The 23,476-nt window shown below is 44.1% G+C and overlaps 1 non-coding gene across 1 annotated transcript; it reads right to left on the bottom strand.

Moving 5' to 3' along the window:
- Nucleotides 1–6,084: 6,084 nt before the first annotated feature.
- TRNAP-UGG (transfer RNA proline (anticodon UGG)) lies at nucleotides 6,085–6,159 on the bottom strand. The gene has a single exon. It is a non-coding gene; the product is annotated as a tRNA-Pro (tRNA).
- Between the last annotated feature and the right edge of the window lie 17,317 nt (nucleotides 6,160–23,476).

Here is a 23,476-nt window from a genome sequence, read left to right on the forward strand (position 1 = left end):
ATCCTCCGTCTTGTCTCTGCATTCGAGGAATGCTTGTAGCTGTGCTAGGCGTGAGAAGAACTCTACAATACGATTTCTACGATTGGTACCAGATTGGAATTCATTCTCGGAACTCTCCTCTAGAGAATGGCCTGGCTAAAGAGAGTGATAGATCCATCGTGTCGTGTGGAAACTAAAGCTAGGCGCCGCTATTCGTCCTCAGCCGTATTCTCATTCTGGGAAAAGGTATGGCTCGTTCTGGGAAACGATCAGTAGTAGTGGTGGATGGCAGGTATGGAAGGATCCCGGCAAGTTCCTATCTGAGATTACCACCGGCCCTGCCCTGAGCTGACTTCTTTGCTAGTAGTGAAGTGCGTTTTCACTTAGCTGGAAAAGTCCATAATCCGATTTGACCTCGGGAGCCTGTCCACGGATCTGATCAAAGTATGATTCCCTAGTGCCAAAAGTCCTAAAGCCTATGGCGCCAAGCATGGGGAGTCCGCGGAGAAGAAAAACTCTATTTCGCTATGGGCCAAAACTAGTGTTTTTTCGGATTTCTAGTCTAGTTTAAGTGCAGGGCTAGAGAGTTCTCTTCCAGTATTCTTAGCTGACTGTCCGCTTGCTTGACTCGAACAAATAGCTTTAGTTTCCACAAGGCAGATCCCATTCCTCGAATGCAAAGGACAAGAAAGACGGATTCTGGCTGGAAGGAAGGGTTCTCGTATTGGTTCTTCTGGTGCGCTACTTCCTTGTGCTGTGCCAGATTGGAATTGGTATCGGAATCCTGGTTGGTAGAAGGAAGCTCGGGTATTGCTTATTGTTGAAAGCACTCGTTTGTTCCGGCTCGTGAGTTGAAAGCACTCGTTTGTTCCGGCTCGTGATGTGTCTGACGCATGCATAGAATCAAGATCTATTGAGACCAGGATGTTTGTTTCTTCCTCGAAACAAGAGATACGCTCTGGCTTATTTGCATTCGACCGGAGAACCTCACTTATCAACTGCCCTGGATTGGATCTACTTACGATTTGAGAAACTGGCTCCAGAACCCCTGTTTTTGATGCAGAATCGGTGGTTCCTTCTCTTTTTCGTGATTTCATCCATAAATCAATGGAAAGAGCACTTTATTCAGTGAATTGACACGTTCCTGATGCTTTTACAGTAGCAGCAGTCTCGGTAGCAGAAGTAGATCCGAGTGTAGATACCGGGATCATATCACCACTATTGACTATTTCAATTCATTCACATCTGCTCGTATCAATCAAAGTTTCCTATCAAGCAATCCCAGCAGCAATCAAGTTGGCACCCACTATATAAGATGCACTATTTCCTGATCTTGTCCCAAACCCAACTCGGCACTTTTAGACCTGGCCTGGATCCCTCCCTTCTCCGACAATATATGCAACCTTAAAGAAAAGAGACCACTCTCAGAACGACCCTTCGGAAAGCCCCACAACAAGCTATCCCAGAAGAAATTGTATAACTTGGCCAAAGTATTCACTTCCAGTTCCCTTTGCAATAAGATCACAGTAGATACTGTTTAGAAGGCTCACTCTCTCGTCTACAAAAAATAGATGTGTGCTTACTTCTTGGAGATTGACTCCTGCCGGTAAGTGCACACCCTCAGTAGTATCTCTATAGACTTTATAGAGTATTTCCAATTGATAAATGATTTGTTCTTTAAGAACATCTTTGGATATATCAGTTACTTGTGTTTCAACATTAATAGCATTTATGTGATGGATCATCCGGCCAGCCCTAACGGCGACAAGAATAGCTATCGACAATGACAAACCCAATGATACAATATACTCAAATATAATCGTTTCCATAAAAATCTGCCATCATTTTTTGAGTCATACTTGTCCCTTAGCGGACTCACTCTTGTCTTGCTTCATCTAAGGAGTGATAAGTGCCAGGAGTCTGCCTCTAGCATCAATACATGTCCTAGTTACGAACAAAGAAGCGGTGCTGTCTCCTTAGCGTTAGCGGCCTTATGCCTATTTCAGTATACGCCCGTGTCAATATGTCTAGACTTACCTATACCCATGCTTCCTTCTTCTTTGACTAGCTTGCTTCCCCTATCAAATAGAACGGGAATGACTGCGTGCTTGGCCATCGTTAGTAAGCCCGCGTAGGGTAGGACCATCATCGAGCAAATGTTCCTTCAAAGGCGCGGAGCGTGCTATGGCAGATTTTCATCCCGCAAGAGGATGCGCCTAACTAAAACGCCGAAAGGCAGTGCAGCCCAATCCGTTGCTTTGCTTGTTGGGTCCACTTTTTGAAAGTTTCTTTGTTCGTAACATTAGTAGTTACTCACTGCATTAGTAGTTACTCACTGGGTGGGTGCACCAACGGCTTTCTAGGAATTTGAGTTGCTCAATACGGACGGAAAGATTCTTTCGTGAAATAAAAGAACGGCAGCGGCAGGTTGATGAGGGAAAGGAAACCAGATCTTTTTTCTATGGTATGGCCTGGGTGGCCTAAGCGAAATCCCGAGATATGAAGGAGCCGATCAATCTACCCGCCCGAGGTAAGCTTGCTCCTCACTTGAGTTGAAGCTGCCTCCGCTCCCTGCCGTCATACGGATTGATTTACTTTATCTTGACATACGCTACGCATATATTTGCTAGAGATATCAATCGAAATAGGAGCTTTCTTAAAATAGAAATCGATATATCCATGGTATTGAATGGACAAGAATTGAATGGGATTGTGGCACCCAGTGATACACTACGCCATGTTACGAACAAAGAAATGATCAAGAATTTCATTATGGCATGGCGCTATAGGCCATCGATTCGGTTATAGGAGTAGACGCGGGCAATGGCAAAGAGGAACATTTGGATGGACGACCTCCAAGACACGAGTCACTACTTTAGAACTACGTTATTCCCTGGCGTCAGGTACACATCCGGGGTTGAAGAAGGGACGCATATCAAATAAATGCGATCTAGATCCCTTTAACAGATTAGCAGCATCTTCGCATTCCGAGCCGAGACTATTATGATTACCTACCGAATTGGAGGAATCAAAGATCCTTACTTGAGGAACTTAACTGGCACTCTACTGATTGGACTTTACCGACTTCAGAAACCAGACAAGATTCTATACCGAGCTGACCTATCAACCAGACGGACTTGAACAACTGACCTGTCTGCTATTGTTATTGCCGGGCCTCCAGACCATACCAATTCACCGAGTTAGAAACCGGACCAGAGCTATTAACCGACTTGACGTGCTTTCCTGACTGACAGACCGGACAGACCAATCCAACGAACTGACTTTGCTAGCTTATCGAGCCGAGGAGACAAGACGGATCCATATAAGGATACCAGCAACCCGAAGAGAAGAACCCCAGTTTATTAGAGAGATCCGTTCTATTTCACTAGTTGGGTTTCTGTCTCGGCCTGGCATCTTTGGACAAGAATAATAAGTATAAGTAGCAGCTTCCTATTCCTTAGTACTTTCCTGTAGTGTAGTTTCTCAAACCAGTGCTTTTCCTGGAATGGATAGAATTCCTCAACTCTAGGAAAACCTGGTATGACAAATTCCGTATAATATGCAAAATTCCGTTTCCGTATAAAATAAATAAGTAGACTAGCTCTGGACCGGAAATCGAAACCCTGGAAACAAAAGACAGGACAGGTATGAATCACTAAACCTGAGAGCTTCCTTCTCTTCTCCCAAAGCCAACTCTGGATTTTCCTCCTTCCGGCAAAGTCAGAGTGATGCTATCTCTCCTCTCCCCGGCCCTCCGGGATGAAGAATGTCCAACATCCTCTTCTTGGATACCAGATTCCATCCTTATCCACCTGGCTAGAAGCTGGCTAGAAGATCGAATTTCTTGGAATGAGTATCTTTGAGGTGTTTACGTAACTCATCCAGTCCAGAAATAGCTTGACCTGTCCAATTTCGAACGAATCAAGATATCCTATCGTTCCGGTAGCTATAGTAGCTATCTGTTCTTCCACTGGGAGAAGGTTTGATTGGGATTGTTTAAGCAATTCCCGTCATAAAAACAATGGATTCTGGCTAGTTTTATCGAGAGCAGAGGCGAATAATAGGCTTGTCACTCTGCGAATTGAGCTAGTTCCTATTTGGATTTGCCAGCTACTTGTTTCATTGCTTTAATTTGAGCCGCTGATCCTACTCTGGAAAGTGAAATACCCACATGAATAGCAGGTCGAATTCCGGCATGGAATAGATCCGCAGATAAGAAGATTTGTCCATCTTGGAGATGACATTAGTTGGAATATAGGCGGAAACCACTCCAGTTGGGCATACTCTCTTCGCCTAAAAGAGAATTGCATTGAGTGGCTCTTTCTAAAAGGCGTGAATGCCAATCAAATAAACCCTATCCTTATGGAGAATAGAGATCCACCCACCCACCTTCTATATTCTCCCATCCCCGAGGGAAGACCACGCACGGCCGAGAAAGAAGTGTCTCGTATTCAGCAGCTCGCCTAAGTCCTAACGTTAGTGGAAAGAGTAAGATAAGAAAGCTTAAGCGTGGTAGCCCACAGACCAAATATGAGAAGTGATGTTTTGAAAGCTTCTTATTGAGTCTAATACTATCCTTTTGAAATTCTTGGTCCTCAGATCTGATACCATAACCAGCATCTACATGCTCATGCTGCAAACTATCACATAGGTCCTATTTCAGGTTCATTTACTTTCTCAAATAAGTAACTTTGTCTAATGTTCCCCGAACGAGTAGTTAAAACAACCACCCCCTGATCCGAAAGGAATGGGTGTTCCTGAGGCTTATTCAAAGGGCTTTCTAGTGAGTTAATGGGGAATGAGGGTATCACCCATAACCAGTTTGAAGATGCACAAATTCTGTTCTTGTCAAGGAGGGGGATTAGCTACACAACCAAGGAAGGCCTTTTTAGATTATTAATATTCTGACTGCTTTTCACTCTTGTCTAGATCTTGCTTTTGCTTAGAGGGCAGGCCGCAGGACAAAGCAAGAGCTTGAATGCGAGGGGCGCAGCGAATGTTTGCTTCGAAGGAGCCTGTGAGCCAGCGATAATTAGACCCGTTAGTTAGTAGGGACAACTTGAAGTAGGGACAACTTGAATACTCCGCCTGTGTCTAATCATCCACTCGACCAGCCAATGAAACGAATTGAGATGAAAGTGATCGAAAGTTATCTCCCGTAGAAGGAGCTATGTTTGCGAAGGATCGAAGAGAGCGTTGAGGGCGCTAGCAACAGCGTGTTTGTTTCAACACAAGAAGTGCCGATCCAAGCTTTAAGAACTCAATCGTCCGTCCGACCGAATCACTCGTTTATGGCTCTGATTCCAAGTCAGGGTTTAAAACAGCGGTGACCCAGCTAGTTGAAAAGTTTTTACTTGGAACACCAGACATGAGAGCCAGCTACAGAGACAGCTAATGATATCAAAGTTGACGAAACAAGAGAGTTTCATTCAATTCTTTTCAGAGTGTACGCCTATGATCAATAGTTCCTTATGTAAAGGATCTTTCCCTTCTCATATTCTATTCGAGAGTTATCAGTATTTAGCAAAGCTGTTCCTATCTAACGGAGGGCTATTGGATCAAATGAAAAAACATTGTTGAGAAATAGTAGCCACCCGAAGTAGAGGGAATCCAACCTTGCCCAGTCGATGCTCAAGTGGCCCAAAGAAGCAATCTGAAAAGGGAAGAGCTTGTTCTGAAGGAACCGCACTCAAAGGTAATGTTTACTTTATCAAATCATTCTTACTCCTTGGTTACCCCTGATGAAACGAGCCTATTCATTTGACCATTCACTAGTTTGTAAACTGCGCCTACTTCATGCACAGAACTCCGCTCTACTGGAGGCTTGGCATGCTCGAAAAGAAAAAAAGCGGAGTCAATCTTTTCAAATTCCTTGCGAACAATACCGAAGACTTGCGGCGTGTAGTTGCTTGCGTGAGATTTCTCAAGATTGTAGAAAGGGGTTTTTAAAACAGGTTCCTTCCGTCTGAGAGGCTTTGCAATCCAACTCAGTCTCCTTTGTGTGCGCGCACACGCAAGCCAAGTTTCACTTTTAATACCCCTGCCTTCCCGACCACGGATAGGCTGCGGGGCTTTGCACTTCGGCCCCATTGTGTGAATACCACATCAAGGTGACAGGATTCGAACCTATGGCCCTCTGTACCCAAAACAGATGCGCTGACCAGACTGCGCTACACCTCGTCCCCCCCTCAGAACATATGGATCTACCCGATCGATAAAGAAAAGAACCGCAGCGCTGTCGCCCACCCCGCTTTGGGCACGGGGAGGCGAGAACCACCGCTTTTAGGAAAGAAGCCTACAATTTGATTCTCGTCTCGTTTCACTTGCATTTTCTTTCGTTCAGTCTCGTTCTGAGAGTGGAATCGAACCACTCACTCCGTTTGGATTTCGAGTCCAAAGGGCCCAGCCAGCGAAAGAGGATTTACAGTCCCACGCAGCCTGCCAGAACCTTTTTCTTGCTTGATTTTTATACGATTTTTTGAGCAACTAGCGCGAAAGCCGTTGCGCGTTAGCGCATCCGTTTTCTTGCTTGATTTTTATACGATTTTCTGAAGTGATCTGTCCAACTAAGTAGAAAAGGACACTAGAGTGTGGCTACACGTGGTATAGGGCTGCTCGTCCCGCCTGGTGTTGAGAAATGACATCCAATCTTTCGGTACCTAGAATATATTCTAGGTGGATAAACTTATTTTTGATCAGCATCAATGGGAGATCTGATGTTTTAGAATGACCTTCCCCCGATCAGAGAAGGGGCTTGGTCTGGAACGGATTGAGACGGAAAGCGGTAATCAATCGCCGCGTGGTGGAACGCTTGTTGGAGAAGGGTAAGCGCCTCCATGTCGTAGGGGTGGGTAGGCCAATAGAAGACTAGGGAACTTAGCCTAGCCACTCAGTTCTGCCCCGAGCCAAGTCTATTTAGTGTCAGCGAACACATACCACTATCTATATATAGGTTTTTCTTTTTCGTAGAGGTTGTCGCTTAGGTCCTTGGACCCTTCCTTCATGAAGCTTGAGGAAGCACTCACTTTTCTATCCACGGCATTCTTGGTTCTGCACTTAGTCTTGAACCTGTGTTGGTTTGGGACGTCAATCTCATTCGTCAGCGGTGTGTGCCGCGTACTATGATTGCTTTCTTCTTGCTGTCAAATCCCAGTCTATCTTTCACTGAGCTTCCTTCGCTTGGAATTCAAAGTCCAAAAAAAAGAAAGAAAGCGTACTGTGAGGTATGAATGATCAAATGTCTAAGGGTGTCATTGAATATCATGGGGTACGAACTTCTAAGGTCATGGCGTAGGGTATTGGATAGGCTGGTCCGCTGGTCGAAGTCATTGCAGGGTGTGCTACGGACAGCTATTGTTCCAGGGCATTTCCTTTCTCTCGTCATCACGCCAACATACACAAGGCTTGCCTTCACAGGGCCCCACCTTGACTTGCCATCATGGCTACACTCTTTTCATCAAAGCAACTCTTCTTAAGAAGACCCCTTGGTCCCCACAACGAAGTTCCTCCATAGAGAACCCAACTGCACAGCACCATCGCAAAGGTTTCTTCGTAACTCGATTAGTCTCACTCAAGAGAACTCATCTACACGGAAGGTCTTTTAAGTGCCAGTTGTACCCGCACAGAAGTTCTGCGCCCTCAACTACACCAGGATGCCCCCTGCAGTAGCATCACAACTTTTCTCACCATGGACAGCTCGCCAGTCTTCTTGCATCAGCCACACCTAATTACAAATGACCTTGGCCTCTCCATGCTCGTCATTTACATTTAAACTGCACACCCCCTTGTTGAGGTCTTACTCCAAAGGTACGGCCTCTAGCACATGACCATTCCTCACTCAAGTCATCGACACCCTCGTCGATGTACGTGTTGAAAGAAGAAATTCCACTATCTCTCAAACGAAATGAGGTTTTTGAACTCCTATATAACAGAGTTTCATTGATGCCAAAGGGGGTTTTCCTCAAACGATTGGAACCAGAATAAAATAAAAAAAAGAATGAAAGAGTCAATCTATCTTAGTCAAGGCGCTCGCTCTGCCACAAAGGGAGGCACTGGCAAAATCTAAATAGAAAAGAGATGTTTCCAATTAAACCATAGATGTCCACTTCATACTTATAGTATTCTATTTCGGCTTGCTTGGGTTCATTCAAGGCATCTTCATATCTATTAAAGAAATCAATCAGCTCCTAATTAGGTCCCCCAAGGCGAGCGAAGTGACGTTTTTATTTCTCTTCCTCCGGTCAGAAAAAAAAAGATTTATAGGACCGGATGCATAACAAGAAAAGACAGAATAGTAGTGGTGCCTGCGCGCAAACAATCTTAGAACTGAGCTCTTGTAAAGGTGGGCGTTCCTACGCTCAAAGCCCATATCTCAGATGCATGCCCATTGGAATAGCCCATCACCAGGATGAAATTATCCATTTAGCGCAGTTCCCCTTTCCTCTCTTCTTATATCAACTTCACATCCTAAACACCAAAAGGAAGGGAGAAGCGAACTCGACCTGGTGGTTTTTTATCATTTCATTGACCTTCGAACCGCTCTTGCCCTCCCCTTTCACTTTCTTTCCTAAATGTGTGACTGATACCAATCCCTATGTTGTACACTCTTCCACTAACTAGAGAGAACCATGCCTGAAGTAGAAAGAACCAATTACAAGTGTTCATAGTGGTCTAATAAAATCAACCCTGACCGTGAAGGTTCCTAGTGTTGATACCAGTTGTTGGAGATAATGGAAGGAAGCAACAAAACAGAGAGAGGATCAAGTGTAATCTTAACTACATCTCAGCTCTTATACAAAAGCTTATGTTACAATACATGGTACCAGTCCAATTTATAGAAAATAGCAAACCGACACAAAGTCATTATCGACTCAAGTAACAACTATTTCGATTTTGTTCACAGCTCATTCCTAGCTAAGACATAACGGCGGGTAGGCAAACAACTTGATTCAGGTCAATACAATACTCTTCTTCGAACTTGCAAGCTTGGGACACAAGCGTAAACTGAAAAAGAAGTAAGACCAGGTACACTGCTAAACATAAGTATAAAGAGGTGGAAGGCTGGCTGTGCTTGTGCTCACCTACAGGTCTGTCCCAGCATACAGTATCGAAAAAGACTGTCTCTTATTTTTGATTTGTCTGAATCAGCGTATATTAACTAATACTACTTTATCCAGTCAATAATGAATTGAAAGGTCGTCTTTAATTCAAAAGTGCATAAGCAAGCAAGGAACGGAAGGCATGCTAACTACACTACTAGAGTCAAGAAAAAAAACTACACTACAAACCAAACTACTTGAGTAAGAATCAAAGCTTATTGAAGATGCTAGAAAATCTATGAACAAGTACCAGGTTAGTAATTCAATTGTGATATCTTCTGCAGCGTTTTCTCTCTGTTGCTATTCTCAGCACTTTTGAAAGTATCTATGCAAAGGAATTAGTATTAAGAATAGCTTGGTTTGGTGCAAATGTAATATAAAAAAGGCATTCCCCTATATGCTGTTAGATGTACTGCAAAAAGGTCAAGTTAAAGAAATATTAGGAAAATTGTTTCGGCTGTCTGTGCTATCATTTTTCTGGAAGCTTTTAAGCCTGTTGTCCAGATGCTGCTGCCTAAAAGTAGTTCTTTTAAATTGTTTTCTTGTGGTCTTGTTCTCTGTATTGTTTTTGGAAACAAAGTACTCTGTATTGTTCATGTGCTGAACTTCATAGTTGGAGGTAGCACAGCAGCAGCAGCTACTCTCACCAGGTGCCTTTCGCCAAGGATACCGTCAACCGATTAAACCTTTGCTAATGGTGGAATTGCCAAACCTTTGCCCATGCCGAAAAAGAAGCCAAGTCCGATTCAATAATTACCTTTCTTTTGTCTCTATCTTTGGACTGAATCAGAATCAGAAGAAAAGCAAGGCTATCCTTCGTTGCACACCTAATGGAAAGCACTGGCTAGATTTCCGATGAAGGAAGCCGTCTACTAACCGGAATACTACAGCAGAGGACAAAACTAGGGACTTCGAAAACGAGGATAGTTTGCCAGGTAGGGATACCGTTGTTCGAATTGAAAAAAGATACCTTTCCCCAGAGAGATAGGATTCGAAAACAAACCATTCATGAAACTCATGCAGGAGCATGCGGTGGTCACATTAATGGACATGCGCTAGCTAAGAGAACTTCTTAAGTTAGGGTACTTACTATTGGCTGGCTTACTATGGGGAAGGGGAGAAGGCAAGCCGCGTATGGATTGATCCCTAATTCAGTTCTTTTTTCGTGGTTTTCTTTCCATCTCACAACTTCCATTTCTTGAGCCGACCTTGCCCGCTGGAGGTATGATTCCGATCTTTGAATCGAATTGGATTTTTTGTCTTAAAGTGAGGGCGATGAGTGGGGAAGGAAGCTGACGATTTTATTAGTGTGTAAGGTGGCCCCGAGAGCTGAACCAAAGCCGGCCGTTTCGAGACCAGGGAGCTTTAACAGTTTCTACTTAAACTATGTGTTCAGCTATGTGTTCAGATTATGCTATTTTATTAGTAGCTTTCGGTCTCGATTCGCCCTTACCTCGGAGGGATCAACTACTTCGCTTAGGCAAAAGATTGAAAAAGTCTGTATCTGTCTACATGTGCCTCCGTCTATGTTACCCCTTCCCCGGAAAGGAGATTATACGTTTAGTAAAAAAAACGAGAATAAAAAATCAAAAAGAAAGAAGAGAAAGAACTGGGAGTTGGCGCCTACATAACAGGTAGCTTGCTTACCAAGCCGTCCTGGCAAGCTCCTACAGTTCTCTTATTACTCTTGACTTGACTTATTAATAAGAAAACTACTCACTAACAAAATGAAAGACGATCTAGAATCTACCCAAGAAGATAGAGAGTCCCACATACGAGAAAAGGTCACAAATGGAGTTGAACCAAGTAACATTGCAAAGGCATAATGATAGTAGGGTCGGGATATCCCCGCCCTCCGAACCGGACGTGAGGGTCTCCCCTCATCCGGCTCTCCGCAGGGGAATCTCCACTCACTGCTTCCCCTAATATCCTCCCTTTACCACATCATGGGGGTTTACAGGAGATCCCAGAGACTCGCTCGGAAAGGCTGCTATACCAAACATTATTACTTAACTACAAAGAAAGAAAAGACTATAGTAGTCACTAGACTGACTATAGTAGTCCGTCCGGCTGCTCTTGCTTAAATCATTACTCTTCATTCTCCCGTGCTCTAGCAATTGCGCTCCCTAGACCACTACCATTTAGTTAGGTAGGGACAATCAATCCATAGTTACGGGAATAACGGAATGCATGGGGATAAAAAAAAAATAGAAAAATGAAGATTTTCTATGAAATCCTTTCTTTCCATAGATGTATCTGGTCTGAGACGGTACAGTACTCTACGAGAGGAATGCAATGGGATGGATGGTAGAGGGCTGCCTGCGCCCAAAAGCGATGATTCACTTGTCCCCTTGTCTATAGGGACCTTGTGGCATACAACCGCCACGACTCCTGCGTTATAGCCGCCCCTTTCTCTCTTTCTTTTGACTGCCTCGTGGACGGACGAAAGAAGGGAAGTTACAGAAGGGGGCAGTGAAGGCTCGCCAAGTAGACAGCAAGCCCCCACCCCGTCAGTCCTGTGTTGCCGTAGCGTGCCCTACTTCAATAAGGTATTACCTCGCCGATTTTAAAGGGGATGGGATTGGATTCATTCACTTGCATTCCTGCTAGCACTACAAAAAGCTCCGGTCTTAACGCCCCTACGGAAGCTGTGCAGCCTTTCCTCGGGTTCGTAGAGTCGGGTTTCCCGTTTACCCACAACGGAGGAGCCGCCCCCACCAACCAAAGCAGGTAGGCGGCCACGGTTCATAACGCACTCTTCGCACAACAGATCCACTTTGAAGTTGACTTATTCGCTCGGCCAATCGTCGGAATGTGTACGAGATACCATAAGGGCCCAATATCTCAATAGCACCCTTGTCTAAAGCTTCGAATGAGACTGAATATCCGAAACGCAGGAACGATCTGACTAGAAAGTCATTCAAAACTTGATCGAAGAACCAGCGTTTATTGAAGAAGCTATAGAGTCGATTACAAAAAGTACTAGTTTGAAAGGCTCGTTGGAATTGATCCGCTACGAGATTTACATTATACGCTAGAGAAGCACCTGAAGTACTAAACAGAATAGGTATTAGTTTTGTAATGGTTGGGGCAGCAAACTCGGATTCGGCAAGAATCTCATTTTTTGGTAGTACGAAGGGGGAATTGGCCCAAAAATTGGATAGGGGTAAAGACGCAGCCGGGTGCCGGCGGCTTATTCAAGTGCCCCCCGAACCGCGCGAAATGGTCGCCTATTACACGGCTCACAAACTCTGCCTGGGGTGGGGCTACCTATTATTCGTAGGCGGTACGTACGGCGCACGCAGGGCCTCGGTTTGCTGCGTGGACTGTCTATGCATTTCCTACAGAGTGTAATGGAACCCAGCTCAGCTCCGCCGAGCCAAAAGAAAAGAACAGAACAGCCGGAGGCGAAGAGTAGAGTATAGCCAAGGGGCTTTCGTCGTCCGTAAAGGACCTAACGGAAGACCGTGCTCCGAAGTGTGCACTTCGAGTTTTGTTTTAAGAACACTTGGCCTTACCCCTTCATTTTGAGCCATGTCTAGGTAGAATCGGCAAGATTGAACCGAGGCCCGCCCGGGCACCGCCGGGGGACAACCAGACCAACCAGTAGGCTTTCTTTCCGAAGTTTCCTCCCGGGGCCCTTAAATCATTGAATTCATAGGCATAGGGGCGTCCCAGGCAGTGGTTCATTCAATGAGAAAGAAAGACAGGAGGGCAGGATTCGTCGTGTCGGGCTAATTCATTCTGGGAAAAAAGGGGGAAGGGAGTCACCTGAGCTATGCGAAGGGAAGGAAGTCGTGGGCTGAGCCGGAGGTCACTTTTCCCGATCCATCCCGAAGGGTTTTTTCCCTCTCTCGCCCCATCATCGTACCCAGTCCTGCTATCGGCTCAGCCCTATCTATTCATCTCTTTTTTTTTACATGGAGATTTTTTGGATCTCTCTTGTTCATAGATCTTGAAAGCGGATCAATAGAAATTTCTCAAAGGATCTATCTATAGAAAGATCTAGATCTCTATCATCATCTATCTCTATATCTAGATATGGAAGAACCCTCGAAGCCTGTCCCCGACGACGATGCCCCCTGGGCGAAAGGAAAGGGGCCGCCATTCTCTTTCTTTCCTCAATCGTTCCGATCATTTCTCTCATTCCCTTTTGTTTGTTTTTTCGGGTTGGTTCGTTTCCTCCTCCTATCTACGCAATTCTCTGTCTTCGTTCGTGATCATCTTAGGCGAAAGGATAGGTATAAATTTTGTGGAGGGGCGGCTGTGAAAGGGCGATTCCCCCTTTTCCATTGAAGTAGGGAAGGGGGTGATTGATCTTTTTTTGAATCAGGCCTTACTGACCAAGTGGTGGTATAAGCTTCATTGCGGATGAAAAGAAGTCCTTGTGAGCGGAGCTACAAAAGGAAGTTCAAGCTCAAGAAATCCTCTCAATAGGGATTGGGCAAGCAAGCTGTTTGTTTATTTGATCTTACCCGGTTGTGAGACGGGACGTGAAGTCAACCAAGTACATGTGTGTTCATAGTGTCCCCGGCACCTTCCTCCTAGCTGAGTATGGATGCTGAAGTTAGCTGGAGTGTGGGGCGAGTGCGTGGTAGATGGAACTCCTATTTACCGCATTTCTTCTTGCACTTCCAACTTGAAGAGGAAGAAGCATCTCTCTTTGCATCTTCAATAGATAGGAAAAAGGATCTTGACCTGAAGCCTTCGACCAAAGAAAGGGAGACTTGGTGAAGTCAGAGGTGGTTTTCCTTCCCTAGATTCATGGAAGGACTTTTTGAAGTTTGAGTGAGGAAGGAAAGTAAGGAAAGCGGGAAAGGTCCGATACAAAGGAAAGGGTTGCGAGGCTTAACGATTTAGAATATAGCTGTTGAGGTGGCACCTGTTCCCCCGGGGCAGGGGTATATGCCCGTAGCTTTCTTCTGTCACTTCTTTCAGATCAATGAAGTGGAAAAGTAATAGAGTAAGGGACCCTTGTTTACAAAGAAAGCTGTCACTCCAAGAACTCGAAGTCAAGCATCTTCGGGAATATCCAGATTAGTCTTCAACTAGAGAAAGGATAGGAATCTCCTTTGCTGAGTTTTCTTCTCCAGCGGATGTAGCGGTAAAAGATTCTATTCTTTCTGCGGTCTAGTTACGTCTTTCCTCTCCCTATCTAAAGAGCTCTATTAACATAGACCCTCTCCTGACTCTCTATCATTTTAAGAAAGCAGCAAATCCTTCTCTCTATTCTACTATCCGATCTCGTCTGTTGAAAATCGATCTGAAATATGGTCATATCTTCGTTATCCCAATAGTAAACCTTCTTACTTCTCTTCGCATCTCGAAAGACGCAAAAGATCTGTTATTAGCTTATTTATAAGCTGTCGAAGGTCCTTAAAAGCCTTGATTTGTGGCTTACGGCTTACTTGCCTTTTTCCTTAAAGCCTATATAGACAGACATAGACTGAGGGCATTCTGGGCATCCATGCTCCTGGCAATGGCAAGATCCGAGATGTCAGTTGCTTGTCTTCAAGCCTCAACCTTATTCTGACTCCTACTAGGGCAATCAGGTTTAAGTTAAGCCCGAACAGCTTAGTTTTCCACTTCTCTTCCGACACAAGCTTCTTTGCCAAGCCTTCCCCATCAACTGGAAATCCAGTAAGAAAGGCAAGGGGCGCAACGGCAAGGCAATCTCAAATCATAATGGGAGTTTTAGGTTTATTTAGATAGATTCGCCTTTGGGGTTGTTACAGAATCGGTTCTTCAAGAAGGAGCTCTTAGTACGGTGGATGCATCGAATGCAAGCTGTAAGGAAGAATAATTCTCTCAGCAGACAAGAATGAAATTCAATTAGTCCCACACTTCCCGCAGGAATCGAAGAGTACGCAAGCACATTCATTTAATGGGAAAGCTTTCCTTGGCTAGGCCCCTATGAAGAAAGATGCCAATTCCCAAAAGCAGTAACAATAGCAATAGCAGTAGGAGTAGCATTAGGAATTAAGACCGTCAGGCCTCATTCATCAAAGTAGCAGTCCTTAGGGGCTGAAAAAGAGCCCAGATTCCCCGCAACAAGCTTGGAAAGGAAGAAGACACGAAGGGAGGAGTTCCGCTTAGCCTTTGCTCCTCTTTGATAGAAGTAGCTCTTTTGTTTGCCAGAATGGCTTGTTAGCAAGAAAATGCCTTCTTAGGAAGTGAAGAAGAATACGCCTGCTTGAGAATGCCCTCTTGTTGTTCTCGAAAGATGGAGGGGGGCAGATTTCACTAAGGAAAGGAACTGAACTAATGGACGAGGAGGAAGAGAATATAGACAAATTGCCGACATTCAAGCATACTATAGATGTTCCAGAACTGCTAAAGGGAAGTTCTAGTAGAAAGGACAACTAAGCGAAAGGCCTTCTTAGAAAGGCGGAGTGACAGGTAATGCCCTATTTCCTAACAGTGAAATCTAAGATCAGACAAGAAAGAAGCTAAAGGCTAGGCAAAGAAGACGAGGGAGAAATCGTAGGTGAAAACGTTGGGTTACCAACTCGGGTGGGTTCTCACACCAAAGTTCCTTTGTTTCGGGCAAGCCCAATTACAAACAAAAGAGAAGGTCGGTCCCGTACTCAAACCAAATCAGAAGGGCGGTACTCACTCGGATGGAAGAATCCCAGGTCGGTCCCATACCCGAACAAAGGCTAGACCGAAGGTCCCGTCCCACGGGTTAGGTGCTTAGCTGAAGGTGGAAGGCGAAGCCAAGGCAAGAGCAAGGGTTGAAAGACAATATAGAAGAATTCCATCTCCCCTATTTGTTCCATTCTCAATGGTTGGTCAAGTTGAGATGAACTACGGGAATCTATATATGGACTTCAAGGTCAATCAACCCATGCAAGGAAACTCGACGGAATTTGTTTTTTTATGGATTAAAGCAAAGAATGAGAAGTATGGCTTGGCTAGGGAAGCAGTAGTAGTGGCAGAGGTCGAGCTTTGAGATGAGAAGAGGGCTGAGTCGTCTAGCTTTTATTCCAAAATCACGTATCACCGATCAGCCTATTCGAGAGGAGCTGCTTGCCTTGCCCACTTCAATAAGGAAGACTCCATCCATCTAACCCATATCCATTGGAACCAGAAGCGAGTGGTAAAGTCACCCTTTGGCTAAAAAAACGATTTGTATGCGTGGCGCAACACACACCTCTGCAAAAGAAGAGAAAGAACGGAAAGAAGCAGGCCCACAAGACGACAAGTGGATTGAATATCCTTTGCTTTCGTCACCGGTGCTATTGAATCCGCATTTAGAAGAAAGAGCTCCGGGACTGAATTGCTTTGAGTGGGGCTTGCCCATTAATTAGATCACCTGAGTAAGCCAAGAAAGACGAAAGCGATGGATGTATGTGACAAAGAGAACTTATGAACATGAAAGCCAGCCTGTTCCCTAAATATTTTAGGAAGCGAAGAAGACAGAAAAAAGTTCGGTAATCTTCTCCCTTTGGTAGGCATTTACCCAAGGCACTGATATTATGAGTCTCTCGATTATACGTGAAATAGGGAGTTCAAGGTCTTATTCGTCTTTCTTGGCCTATGTGAATATGAGCCAATTCCGGAAAGTGAATAATTCACTATTGAAAGTGCAAGTCGACGTTCCTGATATGAAAGTGAAAGTGGAGTGAAATCTGGATATGAAGGTTCAAGTCCAGTTCCAATCTGGATATAAAAGTGCTGTTCAATCGTCGAAAGTGATCTCTCTTTTGTTGTTCTCTTTTAGTCCGCTTTTCTTTTTTCTTTCTTTGGAGTCGGGTTCTTAAGACAGGACTGGAAATCGGGTTTTCTGAATATCTCTCTTCCGGAGAAGTAAGTTTGTTCGAGATCGAAAGAGTGCCCTCGAGAGACTAGACTGATAGTAACAGTAGTGCGCCTTCAGTTGAGGAGAACTGTTCACAAGCAGTGGTTATGAGCTCTTTCTTGTGGAGGTTCAGAATAGGTAATTCCTTCACTTCAGTTGCACTAGTGGATTGAATAACCTTTTCTTTAGTTCTAACAAAGTGCATGTGTTGTTGGTTAATAAAAACACGAGTTTCGATAGGCTGGAGGAAAGATACTATAAGTAGGACAAAGAAATACCCTATAAGAGACCGGAACTCAATACGATTCAACCAATCAAAATTGCTTTGCTAAAGATACCCGTTCCGCTGTTCCTTTACCGGCAACAACTATTGAATAACAACCTTCGCTTTGCTTTCGCATCGGATCTCGGCATTAGCAAATCTAAAAATAGAGTAGATCCCGGGGCGTACCTAATGGTTTCATTGATTTGAATGGATTGATCCGTTGTACCGTTGTAGGAATCCTCATCCGATGTACGAATCCCGTGGAGGAAGTGGGGAAACAAATCCAATTATTTGATTTTGATAGGAGCAGTGCCGGTATTGAGGGTTTCTCTATCTCTTCACTCATGAAGTTAATACAAGTGAGGATTGATTTCAGTTATTCATATAAGAAATAAGAGGAATAAATAATCTCGGGGAAGACAGGCTTTCTCGCTCTCGGCACATCTTCGCTAGGGATTCTTCTCTACCTTCTTGCGTTGAGATGCCATCAACTCTTTCCTGGGGAATCAGGTCAATACAATACTCTTGGAAAAGCAAGCTATAGCAGATCCTTGAGTATAGAGAAAAAGGAATGGAGTTTCATTAGCTCTCTGCGCACATCCAGTATAATACCTTTGCGAGCCCCTACGGAAAGGGGTGCCGTGTTCTCTTTACAATGGGGGTGATCCTGGTTTCCAAAAGCTGCTGGTTGGTTGTATCTTTTTCTATTGGCAATCCCCAATCCGTTGCTTGTTCGTTACGAACAAAAGAAGCCGATACCAGTTCTGGTGTTTATCCAGCGGAGGCTCGTATCTCTTCCATGTGAGACCAGCGACCTCAGATCATCCCGGACTTATGTGCTGGAATAGCTTCGTTATGAGTTGAAGCAGCCTCAGCTACTATTCCTACTAAGGAGGAGTCGCCTTTTTCAATTCCCTCCCTTTTGCAATCCCATGTTGATGTAAGGAAGCTGCTTTAGAGTATTGGCAAAAAAAAACATTACATGCAGGTCCAGATCTCCTTGCGTTCGTTGGTGGTTGACTACCGGGAAAGGGCAGAATAGCAACAGTGAGGAAGCATACCACCCAAAGCAAGACGTGAAAACCTTCTTCGTATCCAAAAGCCCCTTTTAGTCTGTCTGGCCTTAGTATTTATGATACATAATCGCATCTTCTCCCCCTTTCTCGTATCTCCACGGAAGTAAGTACTGGTATGATCGGAACTAGTATTTAGATATATGTGACCCTCTAGCGGTTTGACTCCGTTGATGGTATACGGAACTTCCTTCCTGCGAAAGGTCGAGTTCGTAAATCAAGCTTGTAGAAAAAGCGAGTACCGGTATTTGATGGTGATGGTGAGGATGACTAACCTCGCTCTTGCAACCATGAATATTTTCTAGATACTACGGGCATATACCTTCTTCCGAAGGGTCCCCGTCCTATCTTTTTCGCCTTCCGCTCTGGAATCGACTATTGGTGGGTTGTAACGTGAACCTATGGATCTCAATGAACAGCTTCGATACCACAAAAGGATGGGCAAGAAAGACAGCAGGTGTTGAGCCAAAGCCCTAGTTCATACACAATCATAATGTTGGTCAACCATCCGAACCGGGATTCCTGTTATTCATACGAAGGAACAAGAAAAGAAGAAGTATGGGATAAATGGTTTTTGAGTTGGGCATGATGAAAGCGGGTACAATGGCATTACTTAGAAGCTATTATGTCCTGTCTTGGCTTTAGCAATAAGCTTGTGCGACTGATGACTCCCTCCATCCCTGGCATCGCCAAGACTAATGGATAAGGTTTTGTCGCATCTTAATCGAACCGCATGCGGAGCTCAGCTCCTAAGAAAATAATAAGAAATATCTAGTTTTGTTTCATAAGTGGCGAGCCAAGGAATAAGAATACCGCCCCCTGATCTGTATTTCAAAAGCGGATTCAGCGCTGCAAGAAATAGAATTATGCATAGATTGACTTGTAAAGAAAGACGAACCGAACAGTGCTAAGCAAAGAAAAACTCTCTTATTTCTATGCTCGATTCAATCTCTACTCATCTGCTTTTAGTTCTACTTTCTGTATACGAAGTCCGAGCTTTTCGAGCTGCTCAGTTCTCGCTATGTCATTTCTTGGTTTTTAGTGCATTCACTCAATTCTCTGTGAAGTCCATGGACATGTTGTGGTTCATTGCAGAGAACAGCCATCACATGGATCAAGCTATAAGGAATCACCCGCGAGCGAGGGCAAGTCTCAATTACGGTAGGAATGGAATACACCAATCATAACTCTGGTCTGGTCCCTAGTTCCCTAAGTAGTTAGTGAAACTTCCAGCTGGACTGACTGGATTTAGAGCTTAATGCTCCTATCTTTGAACTAGAATCTTAGCGCTTATTTCATGAAGATAGCTACTTTAATTGATACAAGAATGCCTACTTTGGACCAATAGGATCTACTCCTACTTGAATGCCAATCCAATCTCTTTCCCAATAAGAATTCCTAATCCCTAAATCCAAGCAAGGCATGATTGTTAGTCAGGATAACCAGCTTACGTACCGCATTAAGAAGTACCGACTATGCTTTTTTCCATACTTTTCTTGCAGTACTTCAGTAAAGCTACCCCATTTTAATAAGATAGGGATTCGAGATATCAGCATTTTCACAGGTCCTTGTCAAGCTGCAGCAGAATCAGATTCGAGTATAGCATCATTCAGTTGGAGTTCTGAAATAATCTGGATCCCCTTTGCTATTTTAGCAATCTCTGCTGCTCAGTTTCATCCCTTTCTGAGGTAGAAAACCCATCCATATATGTACGAGTGAGAGATGTCTTCCGTCCCGGAGAACCGTCTTCTCTCCCTCCTTAGGAAAAGGAGATCTAGGTAGAGGAGGTAGAAAATAATAGATACCGTCTATTCTATTAACTAGTCATCAAAAAGCAACCTATATCGAGGTCAAGTTTGATAGGGTGAAGTGGACTATTAGATCCCCGGCTTACCATTAGAAAGAAAGCTTAGCCGCCGACGTCAATGTGTTAAGCACATAGGATATATTCGGCGAAAGTCAGTAAGAAGTAGAGTGAATTCTGAAACTCCAGCATTTAGGCCCGGATAGAATGGGTCCTCAAGCTTAGAATCATTTGGCCTAACCTTTAAGAAAAGTCAGCATCTTTTCATCCGGGTCGTACTAAAGGCAGGTAGACCGAACACACGGCACCTGTCCCAATGACTGGTACACTGACGGTGGCTTATTGGTTCCTTCCTCCCTTCCATCCTCAAGTCTTACTTTCCTTGATGCCTTAGTTTACTTGATGCCCGATTCATTCCTCCCTATATTAAATCTCTCGTGCCATATTCTTTTTCAGGTTTGACATTACTTCCCTGCGCGTTCTGCTCGACGACGATATGACTGATAATCAGAAGCGAGAGGCTCTGCTCTCGAAACTTGACCTCCTCGATTCGATCGATGGGAGAAAAAAAAGGTTACGAGCGGCAGAGCACGCACAAGTCTATCAACGTCAACTCAGCCGCGCTTTGGACCGATCCTACGAATAAGAGGCATTAACAAAGCATTTATGAGACACCATACTTTCAATAGGCAAGGGCCAGCCCGAAGATCAACGGGATCTTTCTCCAAGCTAAGTTTCTACCCCCGAGGGAACCGGCCACGATGCGTGGGGGTATCGGTGCTGATAAACTCGTCTCCGCTCATCTTACCTGGAAATGGAAATAAATTATGGTAGATTACCTACCTCATCTGAGATGAAGGAATTTCCTACTTAAGATTCATATGCCTATTTTGCTGTTGATGTGGAGGAATTGGTACTAGCCTACTCGATATGTTCCTTGCCTGGTTCGCTATAGGAAGTGCTTTCAGCAAATGAGGAGGGGAATATTAATAGGTATGAATCTTCCGTCAATGGTTAAGGTTGAAGTGAAGGCAAACCTTCTTTGAATTTTGATGCCTAATTATTTAGCTCTGGTATTGAGAAAGAAACCATTCATACGGCCAGGTCACAGGAATGCTTCTTCGGCTTACAATTCCGAGTCAACAACCGTAACTCGAGCACTTAGCCCTAGCTCTTGCTCTTTCCTTCCTTGCAACGGGCTGCCTGTGTGCCTACTAATATTTACTTACCTCAATGGTGCGCTAACTTTAGAACGAGGATTTGCCAAATTCGTATTAGGGGGGGCTATGCAGCAATTCGACCACTGTTACTGTACTAGATATCTCAGGCTTATCCTAAAGAAATTATGGCTTCGCTTCTCTTCTTCCTGGTGATGGATATAGTCTCGATGGCTTTGCCCAAGTATGGCATAAAAGTCAAATAGGATATCCTTCAAAAGGGAATTTCATGTGTGAGCACCTTGCCTCTTTTAGGGAAGGCTATTTACCAAGTGAGTCTGCGCAGCATGCTACGAAACATAAGAATCATTTTGAATCCCATTTGCACCCGGATTCAGCTTCTTTCGAACTAGCAAATGCACTTTCAGAGCCAACAACGGATCGGCTTGGCCCATTCCCCATCTGGGGAAGAAAGAGTACCTAGATCTGCATCTACTAAGTATGCCCTGAAATTCATGTTATGATCCGGTCTTTCCCAAAGCTAGGGCTTCTTTTCCCATCCCTATCCTCCGCGTCAACCTGTACCGGACCCAGAGTCAAAACTAAAAAGAGAATGAAGTCTCGAAAACTCTTAATTAATAAATATTCGTGCGCCTACTTTGCTTATCCTTCTCTGCCCCATTATAGATAGTTGGGTAGAGCGAGAGGGATAGCAAGGATAAAGAGGTGGGCATCAATAATATATAAACCGAAATCTCTTCACCTCAAAGCATAACGATAGTGCATTTCATCTCCACTCTCAATGCCCATTGAGTCATCATATCTCGACTGAGCGGAACCAATCCAATAGGATAATCAATATGTTATACTATTCCCTATATACCTCAGCTTGTTCGATTGAGCCGATACCGAGCCCTTATCTTTTCAGAAGATGTGCAACGAAGGATACCCTTTCTTTTGGTTGATTTTCAGGAAACCAATAGTAGATACAGGAGGAGGTGGTATTTTGCAAACAATTAGTTGATTTGCAATACCCTTTTTATTGAACTTCGAGGGATTACTTTCGTTCCAGCATTCGCTTAAGGATGAAAGGATAGGAATAGTCATATCGGTCGGGACTTCTGTTGGATAGCGTACGTTCGCCATTTCTTCCTTTTTTCAAGGATTGATAATGTTCGTAACATGCCGTAGTGTATCACTCGAACCAAAAGTAGTAGTGTATCACTCGGTGAAGAGTCACTAAAAGGTAAGAACCCAAAAATGATACTAATATTGGTTCGCTAGTTAGATTAGTAGATGCTAATTTCACTGAAAGATCTGATTTCTTCGAATTTCCTTTCCTTTAGGGTGAAAAAACTTCTCCCGTTGCTATGGGGAAGTCACTGAGAAAACTCGGATGAGGTGGAAACTTGTCTCTTTCTCCTTGGCCGGAAGGAGAAACTTCCTACCTTCTTGAAATATCCCTCGGCTAGATAGAATGGATATCCATTTGTTTTTTCTAGAAATAACCCTCCCTCCTAGAGATCCCCCACTATCAATGATAACGTTTTTAGGAAACCTAACGCACATCTGCGCCGTAAAGAACTCTTTCTTTTATGGTCAGTAGTCATAGCATCACTGAACGATATCCTCCTTCACCACCTACATGCTCCACCGGGGGTACGCCCTAACCTGCTCTCCCATAAAGCTAGCTTTAGAATTCTCACACACCAATGCAGGGAATTACGCCCATGAGTGAAAAAAACATTTCTCAACAGAACACTTCCCCATTCCTTGAACCTGAAACGGCAAGCGGCACGGGGAATTTCTTTCTTCACTCCTATGTATCACCTGCTTATTCACAATGAGCTGGGGATACAAGGTGTTTTTTCTCAATAGGAAGGGCTGGATCTATGTTCGCGAGCAGGGTGATGTCAGAAATCACTTGATAAGAGAGATGCATAATTTCAAGAAAAGAAATCTAAAGGCACCACTCCTCTTATTATTAGTAAACGATAGGAACCCAAGCCAACAAGGGAAGAGATGCTTTCTAAAATGCCATTTTAAGATAGCTGATGCTGGTGAATCGAAGACGGATCATAGCAGTGGTAGTTCGATGGCTGATTCCCCATATTTCTGAAGAAAAACAAGTTCTAACCGCATTCTAGGAGTTGCCAGGAGTGATTCCCTTCAACAGGTGTGGAAAGGTCATTAGAAAAAACTCTGGAGCAAATTGAGATTTACCGGCAATCCGGTTCCTTTTGTTTTTATCCAGGGTTTCGGCTCCTACCAACAATAACTATACGGCAACCAGAAAATA

This window comes from Aegilops tauschii, unplaced genomic scaffold, assembly GCF_002575655.3.
Source record: "Aegilops tauschii subsp. strangulata cultivar AL8/78 unplaced genomic scaffold, Aet v6.0 ptg000617l_obj, whole genome shotgun sequence".
Lineage (NCBI taxonomy): Eukaryota > Viridiplantae > Streptophyta > Magnoliopsida > Poales > Poaceae > Aegilops > Aegilops tauschii.